The 20,356-nt window shown below is 46.9% G+C and overlaps 1 pseudogene; it reads right to left on the bottom strand.

Annotated features, from left to right (window-relative positions):
• Positions 1–642: 642 nt before the first annotated feature.
• On the bottom strand, positions 643–20,112 carry LOC147697865 (uncharacterized; annotated as a pseudogene).
• Between the last annotated feature and the right edge of the window lie 244 nt (positions 20,113–20,356).

Raw genomic sequence — 20,356 nt, forward strand, 5'->3', positions numbered from 1 at the left:
TTTGCATTTTCTTGGGTGGCGAAGAGGTCTATCTGAGGTTGTCCCCACAGTTGAAGAACTTGTGGATGAAGTTCCCACTCGTGGATCTACTGTGTCTGCCAACTTAGCTTATCTTCTATGGTGTTTTGTACTCCTGGAACATGTTGGGCTAAGAGAAAGCGGTATAGCCCATCTCCATATCTGCTGTGCTAACTGAGAGAGCTGCAGAGAGTGTGTCCCTCCTTGTTTGTTTATGTAGTACATGGCTGTCATATTCTCTGTGCGAACTAAGACAGCCTTGTTTGATACTTGCTTTTGGAATGTATTATTTATTTATTTATAAGTTTTGTATAGCGCTAGCTGGACCCGAGGGTATCAGAGCGCTTCACAGCAGGTACAATTATGCGCCTTACTGGCGTAGGCAGAATCCACAGCTTGTAAACTTACGAGCATTGCATACAAAATTACCATACAGTTCTTGCGGTCAAACGGGAGGGTCGCGGCGGAGGGGTTTGAAACAGAGGAGTTTGTTTGCGGATAGTGAGAGGGGTGTCTATCAATTAGGGCGAGGTGTGGATGAGGATCCCAGTGATTATAATTCTGAGAGAACTGTTCTTTCGACCACAACAAGGTTGTGGTGTGTTGTCGAACGTTATCAGAGTGTCATGTGTTCTTCCCGTTAAGTTCAGGTGCGCTCTAGGAAGAGGTCTTTGAGTAGGGTCTTGAATTTCGGGAAATAGGTGGTCGTTCTAATGTGGGGGGGGGGGGTGGAGTTCCAGATCTTGGGTGCATTTCCCGCAAAGGATTTACTTGTGGTTTTGCGTTTCCGAGATTTTAATGGAATGAGTAGGAGCGTGTTAGAGCTTCTGAGATTCCTGAACTGGCCGGCCCTTTTCAGTTTAGCGGCCAGGTATTCTGGTTTGCCTGTGTGAAGGGCTTTGTGCGTAGGACATGCTGTTCGAAAGTTGGCTCGTTGTGCAATTGGGAGCCATTTCAGCTCCTTGAGTGCGGGAGAAATCAGATCGAATTTCTTGGTTCCTGTGACCATTCTAGCTGCGGCATTGAGGGTGGTTTTTAAGGGGCCTAGGTGAGATTTGGCTGATCCGGTCTGGGCTGGGATTCCATAGTCAATTCTGGAGAGCACCAGTGCTTGAGTAGCCGGTCTTTCGGAGGAAGGAAGGGTTTTATTTTGTAAAGAAGTTTCAGATTGAGAAACGCGCTTTTGGCGGATCTAGAGATGTGTTTTTTCATGTCTTGATTGGGGTCTAGGGTGATACCTAGGGACTTTACCGAGTCAGTTGGCGTGAGGGTGCCATTGAGGGCATAGACAGCTTTAAGCCATTCTTCGATTTGGGGGGTTTCGTTTAAGGTGGTTCAATGAGAGCCATTGTTGGACCTCTTTGAGCGTGCCATTTAGTTTGTGCATGTCGCCATGGAGGTGGTTTCCAGATAAAGCTGCGTGTCATCCGCGTAAAGGTGGAAGGGGATGTTGGATTTCCGGAGAAGTGTGGTGAGGGGTTCCATGTAGATGTTGAGTTGGGGAGAGAGTACTGACCCTTGTGGGACTCCTCTGATGACGGGTAGTGGGTTGGATTCAACGTTTTTGAGTTTTATTCTTTGCGAGTGGTTGTGTAGAAAGGAGGAGAACCAGTTTAGGACCGTCATTTCAATGCCTGATCTTTCTTGAAGGACTTTGAAGAGCAGGGTATGATCAACTGTATCTTACGCGGCCGATAAGTCTAGAAGAATGAGAAGGCAGCATTGGTCTGAGTCAAGTGATTTGTGTAGATCGTCTATGACGTTTAGGATTGCGGTTTCAGTTCTTCATCCCTTTCTGAATCCCGATTAGTGTGGGTCTAGGAGCTTGATTTTCTCCAAGTGTTGGGTTAACTGTGGCAGAACACATCTTTCCAGAATTTTAGATAGGAGAGGTAGGTTCGACACAGGTCTAAAGTTGTTCATGTCCTCCATGTCTAGCCCTGTTTTTTTTAGTAGCGGTGTGACTTGGCCGACCTTGAGGCAGTCAGGGATAGTTCCCGAGCTCAGCGAGCTGTTGATGATCTTGCACCAAATTGGGGCTTGGATGTGTTTCAGGTCTTTGGCCAGGTTTGTTGGAAGCTGATCTAGAGAGTGGGATGACGGTTTGGCTTTGGGGATCAGATTGACTATCTCTGCTTCCTGAATGGGAGTGAAGACGGACCAGTGAGTGGGTGGGTTCACTGGGGGGTGCTGGCCATCATTGCTGGCGTCTTAGTCTCCCTATGAAAGGAGGGATTTGTGCTGAGAGAGATCGATCTTGGCGATTATTTTGGTGAAAAAGCTGGCAAAGTTGTCGCATTGATGTTTGGAGGCCACTAACTCGGATGTAGTCGGTTTGGTTGTTTGGCTTCTGATGATGTTAAAGAGTTCTTTGGGTCAGTTTTTTTTCATTGTCTAGTGCGGAGCAGAAGAAAGATGTATTTTTGTTCTTGATGTGCTTATTGTAGTTTCTGCGTGCTGCCTTGAGTTGATTGTGGTGGAGGGAGGGGGGATTGCTCCTCCCGATTCTTTCTAGGGATCTGAGATGTCTTCTTTCATCATTGATGTCAGAGGTGAACTGAGATCTGGAGGGGGTGTTTGTTTTTTTTTAGTTTCAAGGGTGCCAGGTGGTCTAAGGTAGATGACATTTTGGAATGGTAGAGAGAAGTGAGATCTGTGGGTGAGAGGTCCTCCATCGTGCTCGGGAACAACGTGCTTAGTTCTTCCTCAAGGTTGGTCCATAGGACTTGAGCAGTGTTCCGGACCCATTTAGGAGGAGCTTGTTTTGTGGGTTGAGTTAGGGCTGGTTGGTTGATATGGAAAAGGATAATGTGATGATCTGACCAGTCTACTGGCATGATATAGTCAATAGTGATAGTGTTTCTGTCCGCAATGATTGTGTCCAGTATCGCTCCTCTGTGGTGCGTTTCTTCTGAGCAGTGTTGTGCTTTTAGGGCTAGAAATATAGCTAATAACTCCAAGTGGTTGATGTGTAGTAACTTTTGTTGCGGTGTCCACCTGCCTTGTATGGTGTGATGCAGTAGGTGAGCTCCCCAGCCGGAGAGAGATGCATCCGCTGTCATGACTATTTGATGAACTGGCTCTAGGAAGGGTCGGCCTTTGGAAAGGCTTTTGGTGTTCCACCATTGCAGAGAACGATGAGTCAGACTGTCTATCAACACTAGGTCTGTTAATTGACCTTGAGCCTGGTTCCATTGATGTGCTAAGCACTCCTGAAGTGGACGCATTTGTAGTCTTGCATGAGGTACTATGAATATGGAAGATGTCATCATTCCTATGACTTGCATGAACAATCGAGCTGGAAGGGAGTGTTGCGGTTGGAATTTTGTTAGAAGAGTTTGCACGCTTGTTATCCTGGCGAGAGAAGGATAAGCTGGTGATCATTGGGTGTTTATTGTGGCACCGAGATATTGTTGTACATGGGATGGTTGCAGATGGGATTTGGTGTGGTTTACTGTAAAGCCTAGGTTGTGCAGTAGTTGAATAGTGGTGTGAGTGTTTTGTACACACTGTCTGTATGAGCTGGCTTTTATGAGCCAGTTGTCTAGATATGGTAAGGCATGAATGTGCTGTCTTCTTAGGTGTGCTGCTACTACTGCTAGGCATTTGGTAAACACCCTTGGCGCTGTTGTGACTCTGAATAGAGTACTTTGAATTGATAGTGCTGACCGTCTAGCACAAATCTGAGGTACTTTATGTGCGCTGTGTGGATAGGATTGTGGAAATAGGCGTCCTTGAGATCTATATTGGCAAGGAAGTCATTTTTTAACAGTAGAGGAAGGACCTGCTGGAGTGTGACCATATGAAAGTGGTCTGATTGTATGTACAGGTTTAAGGGTCTGAGGTCTAGAATAGGCCTTAGAGATCCGTCCTTCTTTGGAATTAGAAAGTACAGGGAGTACAGTCCTCTGTTTTGCTGATGCAGTGAAAGTAATTAAATTGCATTTTTCTGGAGGAGGGATATTATCTCTTGTCTGAGCAGTATAAAATGTTCTTGTGACATTGGACGCTGATTGGGTGGTATGTTTGGGGGGGTTGATGTTAGTTCTAGACAGTAACCTGACTGAATTATTTGCTGCACCCGCCTGTCTGATGTGATGTTTGTCCAGGATGGCAGGTATTGTTGTAGCCTTCCCCCGACTGGAGTGGAATGTGGTGGGGGAAGGGGAGGGAAGTCATTGGGCAGGGGTGGAGGCTGAGCGGGAGTGGTTTGTTTTGCCTCTGCCCTTATTGTTGTTACCTCGATAACCGCATGTTTGGTAGCCCCTACTATAGGTGAATTGTGTGGGGGCTTTGTACGAAGTTGAGGGACTGTCTGAAGAGTATCCCTGGTTGGTGCCTCTGTAAGGTGAGCGGCGAAAGGAGCGTCTGGGAGCTTGTGACTGCAAGGCTCCCATAGATTTGGCTGTGTCCGTATCTTTTTTCATTTTTTCAAGGATACGTCCACACCAGGCCCAAATAAGTGTTGCTCATCAAAAGGTTGTTTGAGTATGGCACTTTGTACTTCAGGCTTGAACCCTGAGATGTGTAGCCAAGCGTGTCTACGTAATAGGACACTGGTATTGATTGCCCTTGAGGCAGTGTCTGCTGCATCTAGTGTACAACGAATAGAGGTATTTGTGATGTTTACCCTCTTGTATAGGCGCATTTGCCCTGGTTTTGTATTTGTCAGGGAGGTGCTGCATTATTGATTCTAATTCATCATAATTTGCCCTGTCGTATATTGCTAATAATGCTTGGGTATTGGCAATACGCCACATGTTTGCTGCCTGTGACGCAGTTCTTTTACCTGATGCGTCAAGGAGCTTAGACTCTTTATCTGGTGGAGGAGCTTCGCCTGATGTTTGCGAATTTGCTCTCTTGCGTGTATTAGATACTACAAGGGAGTCTAATGGTTCAGGCCCTTTAATGTAGACTGGATCTGAAGGGGCAGATTTATATTTCTTCTCAATTTGTGGGTTAATGATTCAAGCTCTCTCCACGGGTCTTGGAAGACTTTAGGAGCAGGCTTAATAACCCCTTTAGGCATGGGTAAAATTGGCGTGGATCTTTGTGCGTTTTCAATGGTATCCATTAAGTCTTCTTCGTCTACGGGGTCAGTATGTAGGTCTAACCCATGGTATTGTGCAGCCCTTTGTACTAGTTGATTAAACGCCATAGTGTCTTTTGGTGGGGAAGGCCTAGAGGGATATGTCATCTTGAAGGACATTAGGGACATCTGGGGTGCTATAATCATCCCAAGGGTCAGGTGAGCCTGGAGGACTAGAAGGATCTGGTGGCTCACTATCTGCACCACCTACTGTTTCAAAGGTGTCATCCCTGTTATCATCATGTGGTATAGGGGAGTGAGGTGGCAGGGGAGTAGGCGGTGAGGGTATATGAGGAAGAGGAGAGGGAGGAAGAGGAGTAGGTATTCTTAGAGGAGAGGTTGCAATGTCTTTTTTAGGATGAGGAGCAGGTGTAGGTGTGTCCAATGGTCATTTTTTAGAACTTAAGAGTTAGTCGACCAGCCTTTGGATCTTTTACTAAAGTCTTTTGTGCAGGGTCTGGATGAAATATTTCCTCTGCACGAGGCCGATCCTGTTTGAGCATCTTTCGGCTTTGGAACTTGTTGTTGGACAGTGTCTTTAGCCGATGAAGTCTTTTTTGGCTCCGAAGGTTTTTTCGGCTCCAATGGTTTTTTCGGGTCCGAATGTTTTTTCGGCTCAGAGGGTTTTTTCTAATCCGAAGCATGAGAGTCGTCCGAGGTTTTGGTGCCGAGCAGGGTGCACCAGTTTTCGACGCCGAGTGTTTAGGTGCTGGTGTGGAGGAAGAAGATGGTGTCTTTTTTGGTGCTGGTTGGTGTGCACCGGCACCGGAGGCAGGCTGACTCGAGCCCGAGTCGCCTGAAGGCTTGGTGGGCTTCTTTGCCGAGCTTGAATGTGGGGCATGGGAAGCAGTGTCTCGGTGTGCACCTGAGCCAGATGGCGAGGGGGTGACCAAAGCTTTTTTGGAAGGTGTCGAGTCAGGGTCGACGTTCTTACTTACGACCCTCTGTGCTGGAGTGATGTCCTCAACTTCGGAATCTCCTGCCTCGGAGTTGCTGTCGACTCCGTCATTTTGCTCCTGTTCTGGGACGTCAACGCCTTCTGGGAAGATGTCGTCCGGGATCGAAGCTGACGAGCGAGCTATTGTTCTTCGAGCTCGTTGGTCCCGAAATAGTCTTCTTGGATCGGAAAGATGCACAAGCTTAACAGTCTCTGGGCTTGTGCTCCAGTGAGAGGCAAAGGTTACATACCTCATGTAGATCAGTGTGGGGAAACTTCGACCCACATTGAGGACACTGTTTAAATATTGTCCTTTCCATGAGCTGCGAGTTGAAGCCTAGGTGGGCCTGAAGGCCTTCGTCGACGACTGTAATCGAAGACTTTGAAATTGGAGATTAGCGTTGACTGGAAACAGGTTTGAAATAATATCGATGAAGTTTTGATGATTGCGCGCCGAAGGAAATCGGATCAAACACGGAGCGCAGGAATCACATCCGAGCCCGGTGGCGGAAAAAAAACAATCTGTGGATGGAGCCGATGCCCATGCGCAGTTTTTAACCCTATCTGATATCTACATATGCTACCATGACTATCTGATCTACAAAGTGATATTATTTTACTCCCAGATTAAAACAGATGACGCAAAGACTCTGACCGGATTGATTTCTACACAGCTATGCTACCAACATTCAAAAGTGTTTATATATGCCGCAAGATGGTAACGTCCTGAGGAAGACACTTCCTATGTGTTGAAACGCATAGACGAAAACCATCTCCCCTTCAGATCATTGGCAACATCTGTACACATAGCAATGCATATTTACTGATTCTCTAATGGAAGAATTTTTTATTATTATCTGTTATTTTTATCCATGTCATTGATTATCCTTATAACTACTTTTATCAATTTTATCAAATTAAATCTCTAAATGCTAATTTTGTGCCCGATTACCATTATTCTTTATCAATTTGCTACTATCTGAACTTTGCCAGTACACTTGCTTTTGCCTGGGTATGTTACTTTTTCACAAATTGATCCAAAGGAGGTGTCACCTATCCCGTGACTTCCAAAGACTTTCCAGGACAAAAGCAAACTGCAAACATCCAGGCCCAACACTAGGTGGCCATCTATGCACAGTGTGTAATCTGCAGCTCATATGCCTCGAACACTCTTTTTCGCCAGAGATCTCAAGAACAGGAAGAAGTGCTATCATACATTGTGTTGAAATATTCATAGAATGTTGCCCGGTGGCTACCTCACCATAACAAGAAACAAACCAGAAATCAACCAAGACCAGTTGCCGATTTACCACCCCCGCACTTGACTCAAATGTCCCTCTTTTTATATGTTGCCATTCTTTGAATTGTTTGAAACCCTAAGGAGTTAGGCCCATGTGGACAAGTGGTAAGAATGGACCTTATTTAGATAAGAAAAACACGAAAATGCCTGACCCCCACTATTTTTACGCAAAATTAGAAAGGTCAAAAACGCTAATTGTCTAGTTTGACCAGGTATTTTTATTTATACCAATTATTTATGTCTATTTTTAAATTTTTATGAAAACATTTTTTCAGCAAATAAGAGACCTACACATCCACATATTTACACTAATATACAATGAAATTTACAAACAAATCATGACATTACAAAAAACTTTCAATCAAATGGATACCAACATCCTAAATAAAACACAAGACTATTAAACAAGACAATACATCATGTAATCATGTGCCTTGGAAAATAACACTTCAGTCAATTCAAAATGAGAGAGTTTAGTCAATAAATCACAACTATTTGAACCAGCACTTGCTGGTTTGATGCTTTGAATGACCAAAGGTACTCCTTATTAAATGCCGACGCGTTTCGATTCCAGGACAAATTTCCTGGGATCTCTTCAGGGCGTTGTCATTGTATCTATGGAAGATGCAAAGAAAACAAAGTTTTATTCACAATATTCCAGGCTCGACCCTATTCTAGTGAGACTCAGTTATTGTGACTTGTGTGAGGACCTACCAGATCATTTTAAGGAATGGGAGCTGAGGGATTCATTCTGTTGCTTCCGCCAGCTTTGTCACGTGGAAATGCAACTTTTTTGGAGTCTTCCTTGTCTGTTTTGAGATTGCCTCCATATTATGTGGAGAACGCCATTCTGTTAAAAGAGATGGCTGGTGTCATTTAACATGCATTTACTGCAGTATTACTTCAGCCTACTTTGGCAATTAGTCTCAAATCATCCTTTTTTCTCGTTTTAAAAGGAGCCACTGATAGCGAAGTTTTGCTGGTGCAGTTCTTAAACTTCGTAATTCTGAAAGTCCGGGTATTACATTCTGGCGGAGTTATGGCTGTAAAGGCGAATAGTGTTGTTATTGGCCTCTGTTGCGAAAAGCATTAATATTTGCCTGTCACATATGCGCTCTGTCGTCACGTACCTTAAGTGTTGCACGATGTCCCCCACGGGTAATTCCAATTATGATGGTGGCATTGCTGTTGGATTAACATAAACGATTAACACACACCGTGTGTTAGAAAACCTACAAGGTCTAAATTAGCTAATCAAAGCAATACCATTTGATGGAACGGTGCCTACCTCGCTCTTTTACTGCTGCTTGCTCCCTTCTCGATCGCATCACGATGGCAACCGAACGGAGTTCAGCTTATTAATCGTGTGTGTAGGAGAGTAGGGTCTGCTTTCCTATGGTCACCCCACTTTTTGCTTCACTGGTTTTTGACTTATTGTGGCTGTGGGCCTGCTAATCAGACCCACAGCCTGCTGTTCTCTCTCTAAATTCACGACCATGTCCTTTAGGTACATTGCCAATTGGGTATTGGGTCACCTTATCAGCCCCTGTACAGTGTACTAAAGGTACCCAGGGCATAGGTGTATCCAAGGCCTACCAGGGGCTGCAGCATATCTTTTGCCACCCCTGGCTGGCCATCCAAACTGACACAACTGGCTGATCACTCAGCTGGGGCAAGGTCGTGTAATCACCCCTTGCTTGGATATAGTATACCTATATCTGGACACATATATACCTATAAGTCACTCCTATGGCAGGCCTTAACAATCCTGGAGGCAGAGTGCTTGGTTTTATGTGAGATGGTGCTCTAGCATGAGCTGAGCCTCTCTGCAGCTTTCAGAACCAAGGGGCATATTACCAACAACTAGCGATAATTTTTGTCTCTAACTTGTTTAGAGACAAAAATTATCGCCGCACATCGGCGATTTTTATCGCAGATAAACCTTGCTATTAACAAGGTTTATCGCAAATGCGATAAAAAACGGCCGAAATGCATGAATATCGCTGAAAAGTCAGCGATATTCATGCATTATCGAGCAAATGCTCTTAGCCATGTTATCCACCTCCCATTGGATAACATGGCTAAGAACTGCTCAGGGCAGGTGTTAGCTTTTGGAGATATTCGCGCTTAGCGCGAATATCTCCAAAAGTTGGTAATAGGAGATAGCGATGTTAGGGACTGTTTCCAGTCGCTAACATCTTGGCACGCCCACTTTGCATGTCATTAGTGATAAATATCACTGACATGCAAAGCAAGGGCCAAGATGGTCGCTATCTCCTATTAGCTGTCACTAACTGGTGTTAGCGACAGCTTGGTAATAGGGAGATAATTTTATCTCCGCTTTCTTGGCTTTTAAAGCCAAAAAAGCGGAGATAAACCCCCTTGATAATATGCCCCCAAGTCCCTTAGCTGTTCTGGGATATTGCCATACCATATACTCTTAAGTGCATTATCATCCTCGCGGTTGAATGCTAACTTTGGTTTGGCTTTATCAAAACATGTCGTGTAAGGTGTCATACGCTTTGGAATACTACCCCCTCGCCAGTCTTGGCGACGGGGGTAGCATTCCCCCCTTCTAGAGGGAGTAGACATGTTACTTTGCTTAAACGCGGTTAAATCTAACCAGAGCCCCAGCATCACAAAATGGATGCTGCTGCCACAGACACGAGTCTGGCCTCCTGCTGCTGACCGAAACTCCGGCAGGGGAAGCCTGGACAACAGGTTTCCAGTCACAGGGAGGTGTCGAACCACCCCAGACAGGAGATAGTGGAATGTAGCAGGGAGGGTTGAATGAAACTAGACACTGCCTGGGGCACACAAGGTGTCCCATGCAAAGTCCTGCTCAAACTGGTCCTGGAGCACTCCAGCCCCAGCTCTGGCGCGAAAATGGATAAAGGGAAAGGGGTGTAACCACCCCCTTCCTGGGTCCCACCCATAGGAGGGACCTAGCAGGTGATCAGCTCCTTGATTTGGAATAAAGGTAAGAGCTGTGCCAATGCAACTTAGATCATCCTGACTGAAACTTTGAAACAAAACTCTGGACCCTTCGACATCCTACTACTCGTAGAAGACTGAAGAATCTCCCTTGTGGTCAAGGAGTGGCCACCCTGTGTAAGCAGGCACCATCAGCGCATCGAGACTTCCTTTGCCGTTGCTCCTGCCGGAGCTCGAACGACAGAGACCGACAAGACCTGTACTCCCAGACTTCCAACAGCCCGATCCACAGTCCTAGCAAAGCTTAGACCCGTGGAGGCGACGAGAGGCGTGGGACCGGCCATCTTGAAAAGTCGACGAAGTGCTTCCCGTGCAGCTCGCGAGGCATCCTCGAACCTGTGCATTGGGGATTGAGAAGCCCCAGCCCGAGCAGCTTTTGCACCAAAGATCACCTCTCCACACTCACCGAGTGCTGCGTGGGGCCCTTTTGCATTTTCCTGCTCGACGCTTTGTCCAGTCACTCGCCCGTTGGCTAGTGGCATCTGTGACGACGAACCTTCGAATTTACACTGCTGGTCTGGTTGCTCTAGACTGGCCCCAGCTCCTCTGAAAAGGAGCCACCGATCGGACCTTCTCGGTCCGATCAGGAAGACATCTTCGATTCCTGCGTGGGTTGCATTTGCCAAGGCTTGGTGACTCCGAATCGAGTACCGACACCGCCGACAGCGAGAGCCTTCGTAGGACAGCCCATGACGACTTCCTGAACATCTTCGATTCTTCCTGGTCCACGTGGCAGCGGAGACAAACACCTCGACATCACCTGATTGCAACCAGACATCGCCTGGTTCCTTCCTGGTTCCTCGCTGGTCACTGGCTAGTTACCTGAACTCTGTCCCCTCTGCTTTCAGGTACTCTACATCTTCGATCCACCCTTGGATCCAACCTGACTCTTCTCTCCTGGTCGCCTGCAGCATCTTTGACTCCAGGCTCCATAGAACTCCATGACGACACCGACACACTTTGGCACCTATGCACCCACTTCCTGTGGGTGAGGTAACGAGTTAACTCCGGTGCTCCTGAAGTGGTTTACACCTCTAGTGTCCTAGTTTAAAGTGGTTAAGCTCTAGTCCAGTCGGAAGTATCCTAAACCTATAACTTTCTAATTTTTACGCACCATTGACTTGTATGGTAAACACGGTTGCCTATAGACTCTGCACCCACATCCTGTGGGCCTCCTATGACCTAACCTTTGTTAGTCCAGTGTATGCCCAGCGATTCTCAAGGCCCTAGGCCTCTTCATTGTTCGTGACGTGGTTCTTACAGCACTTGCTTAATATATGGTTTGAGTGGCCACCTGGCCTATTTCTGCAGCTTATTGTATGTTACATTGCTTCTTTGTTTAACGCTTGTGCTTCTGTGCTCATAAAGAGTATAGGGGATTATTCTAGTAATAAATACATATATTTTTTACAATATATAACTTGTGTGGTGTCCTTTCATTTGATATTAAAAGGATTGCATATGGTAAAACAGCTGGCTTCACATGCCCTATTGAGTTAAGCCTAAGACTGCTTTAAGTCCATGCTACCAGTAGGATAGCTTATCTATAAGGTTGACTTACAACCAATCACCATAAGGGTCGTTTGGACTGGTGCAAGGTGCTCACTAGAATTAGTGATCATCATATACCAGGCCAACTTCTCACATTGGTGTGCAGCGGTTGGGATTTGAGCTTGCTGTTTGTTTTGCCAATTGTAATCTTTGACAATATCATTTGAAGGATCACATCAAGTACCTTAGGTACATATAAACAAAGTTTTACATACTTAAGTTCTACTGAACTTGGTGGTTTTAGACAAAAGGGCTTAGCACACCCTGACTACAACCTCTAGAGAGGTTCCAGTAGGTAAACACATAGTGTAGGTAAGTGCACCACTTACACCTCACTAATCATGCCTGGCACAGGTGAACCATCCAATTCTCTACCTGTGGGTGACCCTCACAAGTCACCACCCAGTTATGAAAACCTCAGCTTCAAAGACTTGAGTGCCTTATGCACTGCAAGAGGGCTGAAAAAGGGGCACAACCCCACTATCTCTATCCTCACAGCTATCTTAGAGAGAGCTGATCTTGAGAAGGAGCCTGAGAAAGGTCCTTCAGGTAAGATAGGAGAAGGGACCCCCAGAGAAGATGAGACTCAGATCCCAGCAATTGAGGTAGATGATGATGAGGACTCAGATAAGGGAGATGACCAAGTTCAGGTTAGGCGCCTGAGCAAGGCCAATGTAAGCCTACATGGGGATAGAGAAGTGGCACACCTCTCCAGAGCCAGCAGTAGACTTAACCCTGGCACTAGAAGGGTTAGATCTCCTTCCAGGGAATCTAACCAGTCAATGCCTCCAGGGGACCTCAAAGGAGAATGACTTCTCCCCCAGAGAAAAGAACATGAGGCAAGGAAGAGAGCTGTCCAACTTCAGATTGAGAAGGAAGAGGTAGCCCTGGCCCAAGCTAAACTTGCTTTAGCAAGGGAGCAAAAATTAAGTGGATTAGATTCCACTGGTGGCAGCAGTATCCCTAAGGATAAAGACAGGTCCTATGATCATAAGAACCGGAGTAAGATTGTGCCCCCCTACAGAGATGGGGATGACATCCACAAATGGATGACTGCTATTGAGAGAGCCTGCATGGTACAGCAGGCTCCTCAGGACCACTGGGCTGCAATCTTGCGGCTCTCCTTTCCAGAAAAAGGGAGAGATACGCTGCTCACTGTTAGACCTGAGGATGCTAAACACTACTCTGTCCTGAAGAGTGCTCTTATTGATGGGTTTGGCCTAACCACTGAGCAATACAGGTTGTTGTTCAGAGATACCCAAAAAGCTCAGACTCAGGACTGGACTGGCTTTGTTGATTGTGCCACTAAGGCTCTGGAAGGTTGGTTGCTGGGAAGTAAAGTTTCAGACTATACAGGATTGTACAATCTAATAATGAGAGAACAGATCCTTAATAACTGCCAGAACCAGTTGTTGCATCAGCACCTGATTGACTCAGATCTGACCTCTCCCCAAGAATTGGGAAAGAAGGCAGACAAATGGGTCAGAACCAGGGTTAAGCAGAAAAACCGGAACCAAGGTGGTGATCAAAAGAAGGCAGACCAGAAGGGTGGAGATCAGAAACAAAAAGAACAGAAGTCTTTTTCAGGCCCCCAAAATACTTCCAATGAGGGGGTCCCAAAATGGAAAGAAAAAGAAGAAGGTTGAAGGCCCTAAGAAACCTTGGTGCAACTACTGTAAGTCAGTTTGTCACTGGTTTAGTGAGTGCACTAAGAAAGGTGGAGCCCCTGCCCCTGCAGCCCCTAAGGCAACTGCACCCCCAAGTACAGTCAGCAGTGGCAGTCCCCAAACTAAAGCTATAGTGGGTTTAACCATGGGTACTGAGATGGAGCCTGGCCTAGTCAGAGTTCCTACTCAGGCAGTCTTGATCTGTGATGGGGACATGGATATGTCCCCTACTATGAGTCCCAGTACTCTGGGCAAGTACAGGCAGACACCTTTGATTAATGCTAAAGTGGCTCAAGCCTACAGGGACACATGTGCCAGTGTCACCATGGTGACACCTAACTTTGTGGACCCTGGACAACTTATACTGGGAAATAATTACCCGGTGACCAATGCTAGCAATGTCACTACTCCCCATGGTATGGCAATTGTTAATTTCTCCTGGGAAGGGGTAACTGGCCTCAAGAAAGTTGTGGTAAGGGCAGACCTCCCAGTTGACTGTCCTTTGAACAATGATCTAGAGGATTCAGTGTGGTCAGAAGTGTAGTACAGGACTCATGCAGAGATGCTAGGCATTTCAGCTTGTCCTTGCTGTGACCAGGTCACGGGCCAAAAAGTGCTTACCTGAACCTGTGCTGGATCTGGAAACAATTGACCAGACACAACCCAAGAGGAAGAGCAAGAGGGTTAAGGCAGTGCCTTCCCACTTGCCCTAGGTTGAGGATCAGCCCTCACAGGAAGCTGATTCTGTGATCCAAGAGGAGACTGTCCTGGAAGAGCTTGAACCTGATCAGGTTGAGTTTCTGGGGACAGGGGGACCCTCAAGGGCAGATCTGGGGCAGGCACAATTATCTTGTCCTTCTCTTGAACCCCTCAGACAGCAGGCTGCTGGGAATGCTCAAGGTACCCATAAAGTGTATTGGGATGATGGACTCCTTTATTCAGAGGCTAGAGACCCCATGCCTGGTGCTGCCAGGAGGTTGGTTATACCTTTGCAATTTAGGGGCTTCCTTCTAACCTTGGCACATGATATTCCTTTAGCAGGACACTTCGGCCAGAACAAAACCTGGGACAGCCTTGTCCCTCACTTGTCAGAAGATACCAAGGAGTTTTGTCGCTCCTGTGTCACTTGCCAAGCCAGTGGTAAATCAGGTGGCACAACAAAGGCCCCCCTCATACCACTACCTGTGGTGGGGGTACCCTTTGAGAGAGTGGGGATAAACATTGTGGGACCAATGGACCCCCAAACAGCATCTGGGCACAGATTTATACTGGTGGTAGTGGACCATGCCACCAGGTATCCAGAGGCAATTCCCCTGAGGACCACAACAGCACCTGTTGTGGCAAGAGCCCTGTTTGGAGTCTTCTCCATAGTGGGTTTTCCAAAGGAGGTACTTTCAGACAGAGGAACCAACTTCATGTCTGTATATCTATAAGCAATGTGGAAAGAGTGTGGTGTTAACTACAAGTTTACTACACCCTACCATCCACAGTGCAATGGGCTTGTTGAAAGATTTAACAAGACCCTAAAAGGGATGATAAAATGGTTACCTGAAAAGCTTAGGCGAAGATGGGACATCCTTTTACCCTGCCTTCTCTTTGCTTACAGAGAAGTCCCACAAAAGGGGGTTGGCTACAGCTTTTTTGAGCTTTTGTTTGGACATCCTGTAAGGGGTCTCTTGTGTCTTGTGAAGGAAGGATGGGAGTTACCTCTCAAAAAGCCTAAACTTGACATAGTGGACTATGTACTTGGTCTCCGCTCCAGGATGGCTGAATACATGGAGAAAGCATCCAAAAACCTGGAGGCCAGCCAAAGTACTCCAAAAAGCTTGGCATGACCAAAAGGCTGGCTGACTGAGTACCAGCCTGGACAGAAGGTGTGGGTGTTTGAGCCAGTGGCCCCAGCAGCTCTCCAAGACAAATGGTCTGGACACCACACCATCATTGAGAAAAGGGGAGAGGTCACCTATTTGGTGGACCTTGGCACCCCCAGGAGCCCCCACAGGGTGCTCCATGTCAATAGGTTGAAAGTGTTTGTGGACAGGGCAGACATGAGCTTGCTCATGGCTACAGATGGGGAACAGGAGGAAGAGAGTGACCCTCTCCCAGACCTGTTGTCCTAAAACCCTGATGATGGTTCAGTGGATGGAGTGGCCTTATCAGGCAATCTCACTGACCAGCAGCAATGGGACTGCAGACAAGTTCTGCAGGCCTATAGACACATGTTTCCACTTACACCCAGTCAAACTAACTGGTGCACCCATGAGGTGGACACTGGTGACAGTCTGCCTGTGAAGAGTAAGATCTACAGGCAACCTGACCATGTCAGGAATTGTATAAAGATTGAGGTGCAGAAAATGCTTGAACTTGGAGTTATTGATCCATCAGAGAGCCCATGGGCCAGCCCAGTAGTCCTTGTACCAAAACCCCATACCAAAGATGGAAAGAGAGAAATTAGGTTTTGTGTGGACTATAGAGTTCTCAATGCTGTCACTAGGGCAGATGCTCATCCTATTCCAAGGGCAGATGAGCTCATTGATAAATTGGCTTCTGCCAAATTTCTGAGCACATTTGACTTGACAGCTGGATATTGGCAAATCAGGTTAGCTGAGGAGTCAAAAGCCAAAACAGCATTCTCAACCTCTGGAGGCCATTATCAATTTGTGGTAATGCCCTTTGGTTTGAAGAATGCACCTGCCACTTTCCAAAGGTCGGTGAACCAAGTCCTTTCTGCGTTGGATGAATTTTGTGCAGCTTATCTTGATGATATTGCTGTCTTCAGCTCCACCTGGGAGGATCACCTGATCCACCTGAAGAAGGTTTTAGAGGCCCTGCAAAAGGCACACCTAACTATCAAGGCCAACTAGTGCCAGATAGGGCAGAGCAAGGTTGTGTACCTGGGCCACCTGGTAGGTGGGGGTCAGGTTCAACCATTGGAGAGCAAGATCCAGGCCATACAGGACTGGGCTTCTCCACCCACCCAGACACAGGTCAGAGCTTTCTTGGGCCTGTCTGGGTACTACAGAAAATTTGTAAAGAATTATAGGTCCATTGTGACACCATTAAATGATCTGACATCCAAAAAGATGCCAAAAAAGGTTCAGTGGACAGTTAGCTGTCAAAAGGCATTTGATGACCTGAAGAAGGCCATGTGCTCTGCACCTATCCTAAAGGGTCCTGACTACTCCAAAGAGTTAATTGTCTAAACAGATGCTTCTGAGTTGGGGGCGGGAGCTGTGCTTTTACAACTTAATGTAGATGGTCAAGACCAGCCCATTGCTTTCATAAGCAGAAGGCTGACCCCTTGAGAGAAACGTTGGTCAGCCATTGAGAGGGAGGCCTTTGCTGTGGTTTGGGCCCTGAAGAAGTTGAGACCATACTTGTTTGGCCCTCACTTCAGAATTCAGACAGACCATAAGCCCCCCTTGTGGCTAAATCAGATGAAGGGTGAGAATCCCAAACTCCTCAGGTGGTCCATTTCCATACAGGGGATGGACTTTACAGTGGAGAACAGACCAGGGACTGGCCATGGCAATGCAGATGGTCTCTCCAGGTACTTCCACTTAGAACATGAAGACTTATCTGGTCAAGGTTAAGTTTAATGTCCCTGCGTTGGGGGTGGGGGGGGTTATGAAGGATAGTAGGGTCTGCTTTCCTATGGTCACCCCACTTTTTGCTTCACTGGTTTTTGACTTAATGTTGCTGTGGGCCTGCTAATCAGACCCACAGCCTGCTGTTCTCGCTCTAAATTCACAACCATGTACTTTAGGTACATTACCAATTGGGTATTGAGTCACCTTATCAGCCCCTGTACAGTGTACTATAAGTACCCAGGGCATAGGTGTATCCAAGGCCTACCAGGGGCTGCAGCATATATTTTGCCACCCCTGGCTGGCCATCCAAACTGACACAACTGGCTGATCACTCAGCTGGGGCAAGGTCGTGTAATCACCCCTTGCTTAGATATAGTATACCTATATCTGGACACATATATACCTATAAGTCACTCCTATGGCAGGCCTTAACAATCCTGGAGGCAGAGTGCTTGGTTTTATGTGAGATGGTGCTCTAGCATGAGCTGAGCCTGTCTGTAGCTTTCGGAACCAAGTCCCTTAGCTGTTCTGGGAAATTGCCATACCATATACTCTTAAGTGCATTATCATCCTTGCGGTTGAATGCTAACTTTGGTTTGGCTTTATCAAAACATGTCTAGACACTGCCTGGGGCACACAAGGTGTCCCATGCAAAGTCCTGCTCAAACCGGTCCTGGGGCACTCCAGCCCCAGCTCTGGCGCGAAAATGGACAAAGGAAAAGGGGTGTAACCACCCCCTTCCTGGGTCCCACCCATAGGAGGGACCTAGCAGGTGATCCAGCCCCTTGATTTGGAATAAAGGTAGGAGCTGTGCCAATGCAACTTAGATCATCCTGACTGAAACTTTGAAAAACAAAACTCTGGACCCTTCCACATCCTACTACTCGTAGAAGACTGAAGAATCTCGCTTGGGGTCAAGGAGTGGCCACCCTGTGCAAGCAGGCACCATCAGCGCATCGAGACTTCCTTTGCCGTTGTCCCGCCGGAGCTCGAACGACAGAGACGGACAAGACCTGTACTCCCAGACTTCCAACTGCCCGATCCACAGTCCCAGCAAAGCTTAGACCCGTGGAGGCGACGAGAGACGTGGGACCAGCCATCTTGAAAAGTCGACAAAGTGCTTCCCGTGCAGCTCCCGGGGCACCCTCGAAGCTGTGCATTGGGGATTGAGAAGCCCCAGCCCCGAGCAGCCTTTGCACCAAAGATCACCTCAGCACACTCACCGAGTGCTGCGTGGGGCCCTTTTGCATTTTCCTGCTCGCCGCGTTGTCCGGTTACCTGCCAGTTGGCCAGTGGCCTCTGTGACGACGAACCTTCGAATTTACACTGCTGGTCTGGTTGCTCCAGACTGGCCCCAGCTCCTCTGAAAAGGAGCCACCGATCTGACCTTCTCGGTCCGATCAAGAATACATCTTGAATTCCTGCGTGGGTTGCATTTGCCAAGGCTTGGTGACTCCAAATCGAGTACCGACACCGCAGACAGCGATAGCCTTCGTGGGACAGCCCGTGACGACTTCCTGGACGTCCTCGATCCTTCCTGGTCCACATGGCAGCGGAGGCAAACACCTCGACATCACCTGGTACCTTCCTGGTACCTCGCTGGTCACTAGCTAGTGACCTGAACCTTGTCCCCTCTGCTTTCAGGTACTCTACATCTTCGATCCACCCTTGGATCCAACCGGACTCTTCTCTCCTGGTCGCCTGCAGCATCTTCGACTCCAGGCTCCATAGAACTCCACGACGACACCCGACACACTTTGGCACCTATGCACCCGCTTCCTGTGGGTGAGGTAACAAGTTAACTCCGGTGCTCCTGTAGTGGTTTACACCTAGTGTCCTAGTTTAAAGTGGTTAAGTTCTAGTCCAGTCGGAAGTATCCTAAACCTATAACTTTCTGATTTTTACGCACCATTGACTTGTATGGTAAACGCGGTTGCCTATAGACTCTGCACCCGCATCCAGTGGGCCTCCTATGACCTAACCTTCGTTAGTCCAATGTAGGCCCACCGATTCTTAAGGCTCTAGGTGCTCATAAAGAGTATAGGGGATTATTCTAGTAATAAATACATATATTTTTATAATATATAACTTGTGTGGTGTCCTTTCATTTGGTATTAAAAGGATTGCATATGGTAAAACAGCTGGCTTCACATGCCCTCTTGAGTTAAGCCTAAGACTAAGACTGCTTTAAGTCCATGCTACCAGTAGGATAGCTTGTCTATAAGGTTGACTTACAACCAATCACCATAGGGGTCATTTGGACTGGTGCAAGGTGCTCACTAGAATTAGTGATCATCATATACCAGGCCAACTTCTCACAGTGTGGAACCAAGCTGGTGCATTGTGGGGAATGCAGTATGTTGCCAAATCTACTTGTAAAAGCGAATACAAAAAAAAGAAATATATATGTAATTACAAATTAAAAGGACCTGGAATCTTTTGGGCACTAATGACTAACGTTTATGGAGCATAAGAACAATGGAGCGTGCACGGCTCTTTGATGTAATCCCAGGAGAACAGGGGTAGAATCTTGTTCACAAAGCTTTGGGATTGCCAGACGCATGAGTCAATTTGCGCATTGCCAAGGACTTCCCGTCTAGTGGCCGAATTTAATATACACAAGGCGTGGTGAAAAATAATTATAATTTCGACACCAGGGGCATATAGTGCTGCAAGCAATTCAGAGGTTAGCAAGGACAGCCAAGGCACTTCGCGGACACCCTGTTGTTAGGGGGAGGAACATTTGCGGACCCCACTGAAGGCCGCTGGTTGATCTATAATCTCGCTATCGCGGACAGGCTATTAAGCCCTGTTTGCACACTATTGAATTTAAGAATCAGATATGCTTCTTTTTGAAGAAGCACTTTCTCAACATTTACTGCGTGGTTGGATAATTTCAAAGTGAACAACACTGACCTCTTCAGGTCATTCTCATCGTGGTTTGTCGCCACATAGTGTTCTATCATTGGTGCTGTCAAGACTATTTGTAAACCTTGATCTATGTTGGCAACTCCGCAAATTAACCTGTTGGCATGTTTTCCCGATACAATTCATTCCACATGGGCATTGTACCACATAGATCACGTTCTTGGTCTTACAGTTCGAAAATTCGAGATGTTTCCATTTAGTTCCAGCATGGCGAAACTCACTGCCTTCTATAGTGCTAGAACAGGCCACACAGTTCCCACATTTGTGGTGGCCTGTGATTGG

This window comes from Lissotriton vulgaris, chromosome 8, assembly GCF_964263255.1.
Source record: "Lissotriton vulgaris chromosome 8, aLisVul1.2, whole genome shotgun sequence".
NCBI classification, from domain to species: domain Eukaryota; kingdom Metazoa; phylum Chordata; class Amphibia; order Caudata; family Salamandridae; genus Lissotriton; species Lissotriton vulgaris.